The sequence below is a fragment of the Anser brachyrhynchus genome (assembly GCF_964034855.1).
Source record: "Anser brachyrhynchus genome assembly, chromosome: 3".
NCBI classification, from domain to species: domain Eukaryota; kingdom Metazoa; phylum Chordata; class Aves; order Anseriformes; family Anatidae; genus Anser; species Anser brachyrhynchus.
In genome coordinates this window covers 98,497,843-98,502,223 of record NC_137696.1, presented here as the reverse complement: position 1 = coordinate 98,502,223, position 4,381 = coordinate 98,497,843, and the positions used below count along the sequence as shown (strand labels likewise).

Sequence of the window (4,381 nt, the reverse complement as noted above, 5' to 3'; positions counted from 1 at the left end):
TTTCCCCTTGTAATTGTTATTTATCATTGTTGACTGTAGTTTGCTTTTATACAGCCTGTTTTCTCACTGTAAGCCTCACTTTGCAGGGCAATTTGCTAACTCCTGTACAAACTGAAACCATTTCAGAGACACTGCCCACCCTTGCTTTGCAGCCTGCTTGCTGATGCGTTGTTGCACTAACTGAGCACAGAGCTCTGTTTATAAACTGCTTAATATTTCAGTTAATGACCAGAATGAAAAATAAGCTACTGGAGAAAGTGTCCACTTCCAGATTTTTGCCTAAAGGCTATAAAATCAGATAAATGAGAAACATAACAGATAACAGTTTACTGCTTATTTCTTGTCCTGTTTCACCTCTGAGACATTTTTACCAACCAGATTGTTTCAGTATCACTTGACCTTGAGGAAGGTTGGAAATTTCTGTCTGTGCTACATGTCAATACACTTAATTTTATTTTTAACTACCACCAGCTAAAATCAGCCATATGAATATATTTGTGATGTTAAATCTGGAGATGTGAAAGGGCTTAGCATGAACATGTTTTCTACTTTGTTTTGCCACTGGGTTTATGTTTGCAGTTGTGGCTCTTGGTTAAGGAATAGAATTATTTGACAAGAAAGTGTTATATTTACATAAATATTGTTCAAGGAAAGCTACAGCCTGACCTTTTAATTAGAATTTGATTGAGTGGCACTTGTAGTATCCAGTAGCTTAGAGCTGATAAAAAAAAAAGACATGACTATATATTCACTCCAGTACTATGGTGAAAGCCAATATGGAAAAAACATAAACAGATGCTGTGGTAAATTTTGCACATCACCACAAAGAAAACTTGAACTGTCCTTTTATTTGCATGCTGTTCTAGCAGGCAGATTTTTAGAAACAGCATTTTAAAAAAGAGCATAACCATAAAGACCGAGTCTGGACATTGTGACGGCCAAACAACCAGGAAAACAACAGCCTCACTAGTGTAAAACAAAAATAGTCCCAAAGATGAAAACTAGACAGGAAGAAAATCAGGGATGCAGCTGAAGCAATCATTTAAAACCTAAGGGAAAAAAAAAGTGGGGGGATGTTATACAAAACAATTTCTCTAAGAGAGGTCACTATAAATCCAGATCAACAAAGATTAAAATAGCAGCAAGAGAAATTCACCATAGCAAATCAATTTTACAAAATAAAAGTCCTTTATCCCAGTGATAAATTAGAAACAAACTGTATGCAGGAGAAAATCATGCAAAAGAATAAATTGAATCGCTGGTGTAATAAAGCACGGTAAAATTTAGAATACTGCTCATGCTTTCATAAGTTTAAAGATCAAAAATATAAAGAGAACATAAAACTTTACATGAATCCTGAGATCAGAATAAATGGGTGTTCCAAATATAACAGGTATGCTATAAGTACCTCAAAGCCCAATCTGAAACAGAATCCCATGTACAAAAATGTACATGAAATCACAATCACCATTCTAAGCACTGCCTTATGAGCAGGATATAGACTTAACTTGTTTTATTCACTGGAGTTCCTATGAGATAAAAATCATGTCGTTTTTTTCATTTCTTTTGTTGTGCTGCTGCAAGTTTATCCATAACAAAGGTGCTACAAATTACGGGTTTTAGGATAGCATTCAAACACATGTGTAGGTGTTAAATACACTTAGCAAGCTGTTGAGATCCAAACACACTACTGTTCCATACACTTCACATAAAAGAACAGCTTTTGAACATTACAGCCTAAAAGTAACCAAAGTTAAACTTCAATTAACCGTGTACTGCATTGTGGCTCCCATGTTATATCACTAATGGCAGTATGTTTTCAGTTTTCCTATGAAATATATAAAGGGCAGTTTGCATTGCAGTCAGCACAGAGTTAATGTTTAACAATTCAAGCAGCAGAACAAGAATGTTCTATTGTATCCTTCAAAATGCTTCATCAGAATTCCCAAAAGACAAAAATTACTTTTTTTTTTTTTTAAATAAAGTGAGGGATAGCAGTGCTTACAGATCATACCTTACATTCTGCATTGTAGTCTACATATTCACTGTAAACGCTTGACTCACTCTGTTGCATGCCTGACTTGATACCAGACTGTACTTTTCCAAAGCTTCCTCCAGAGATCCCACCTGTTTCAGTTTGTCATAATTTTATCTAAAAACTGTTTCTCCTATATATTTTTCCATTCAGCATCTGAATCAGCTAATGATTGTAGTAATTGTAATAATATTTGTAACTCCTAACACCTGCCATCAGATTTACAAAATACCATGAAAGCTAGGTAGGCAGGACAGACAAAAATAATTCTGAAAGGTCAATTTCTAAACCCAAGTTTTAGGGCACTTTGGAGGCATCTCTTTAGTTTTCAAGAGAAGCTGAGAATGAATCTGAGGACACTTTGCAACATGTTTTCTTAACTTTTCATTTACACTATGAAGATAAAAAAAAATATTATAAATTTGTGCCTAGCTTCACTGAGATTACTTGAACTGATTGGGACTAAAGGAACTGGTGCCAGCTATGTATGTATGTATGTATATATGTATTAGCATGTATTTATTCTGCTTGTACATATATGAAAGCAGGTGGTTCAGACTTGGATTTTTGAAGCAGTGACACCATTTCCCTCTCCTAAACAATGACTCAGACTTGAAAATGGAAAAGAAAGAGTTATCTTACCTTCACTAACTCTTTAAGAATACTGTATATTTCATTATGGGCTTTAATTTACATAAAAATCATTTGAGTTTACATACATACCTGTTTATCTACGTATGTTGTTCCACATCAAATTTATCCTCAAATCCTGCCACTTTCAAATCATGTGGAAAAAAAAAAAAAAAGATAAATTATCAAGTGACACAGAACAAGTCCATAACAAACAAGAAAAGACTAAAAGGTTTAGACCTCTTAAGCACTTGACTTCTCAATATCAGTGATTCAGACATAAAGCGAGGATAATCAAAGACTTCTGAAAACATGGAAGAATGAACTCCTTTTGAACTCCTTGAAAATCTAGTGTACAATCATTGAGCAGAGCAGTACTTATTTTTCAATCATACGATAATGATTCAGCCAATCAGATTAGAAGACAGCAGCAAGAGAAGAAAGCAACAGTTTTAGTAACAACACCTGTGTCTTACGTCTTAGATTAGTGCAAAAGTACTTAACCATAGTACAGAGCTAATAACGAGGTACATAGTCGAGAATGATTGTAAAGAGCACTGGACAAACTCAGTTTACGGGGTAATGCATATTCGTAGGATGTACTTCTAAGCCACATGTTTCAGAAACAGATTTGCTAAGAGAATGCTGCCCCATTCTTCTCCTTTTTATAACCACCATCTATTTATATCTTACCGACTGAAATTCTAAGGTCCTGTCTCAGTAGTCTCTGACCTCAAGAGAAAATCTTTAATGGATTATCTGCATAAAGTATCCTTTGATTCCTCAAAATGAATTCGGGGATCTTGCATATATAGACTACTCCTTCATTTCTAAAATAAATTATTAAAATTATCTTGGTCATAAACTACATCAGTATTTACTTTTCCCTCAGCATACAAATACTTTTTCTATAGCCTGATCCAGATGTGTGAAGATCTTATCTAGTAGCAAGCAGGAGAAATACTGCAGATGTACAAACAATAGTACATGAAAACTAAGTTAATTCAGGCAACAAATTCATAAGATATCAGCATGTCACTTCAGGATCCCCAAAGGAGTAGGCAAACTTCCATTTGATTATGGAAACTGGGTCCAAAATTCAGATGTAATTGGATTCTAGGCTTTTCCAACTGCTAAAAAAGGTTAGAATCAGTAGGAGCCAGTTAATGTTCTTCAAGTGTGTACTTTGGCATAAATTAGAGCTTCTGAGTAGTAGCTATAATTCATGTTACTGACACAAGATTATGTTCAACATATACTACTGACAGGCTGAAAACACCGGATGATGGTGATAGATTTTGGCGCCGATAAGTATAGCTCACCTGCTTCCAATCTAGGCAATAGAGTTTACTTAACTCTTGTGTATATCAAAAGGGAAGTTTACCCTCTTTTTTATTGAAATTCATGTCATTATTCTTCTTTTATGTTCCATTCTTTCTTTTAACTAGCTTGGCAGCTGAATTGAATATCTCTCTTTGCCTTTTTTGCCTTGGACCTCCAAATCACTAGACAGCGACAAAAAGCTATCGGCAACTGTTAATTGGGAGTTGTCTCTATTTGCCTTGTATTTTAAAAATGCTTTGTAAGTTCCATTATTCTTAAATGTCCTTCTGCAGAAATTGAGAAGCTATCATTTCCTTAACTGTATTTTTCTAGTCATATCTAAGTGTCAAAAACAGTGACTCTGATGCTGAGTCATTCCCCACTGCCTTCTAA

General features: G+C 34.8%; 1 long non-coding RNA gene across 1 annotated transcript; it reads right to left on the bottom strand.

Annotated features, from left to right (window-relative positions):
* Positions 1–609: 609 nt before the first annotated feature.
* LOC308191928 lies at positions 610–3,117 on the bottom strand. The gene is made up of 3 exons (XR_013948397.1): positions 2,906–3,117; positions 2,759–2,810; positions 610–1,049 (listed from the first exon to the last, which is right to left on the bottom strand). It is a non-coding gene; the product is annotated as an uncharacterized lncRNA (long non-coding RNA).
* Positions 3,118–4,381: the final 1,264 nt, after the last annotated feature.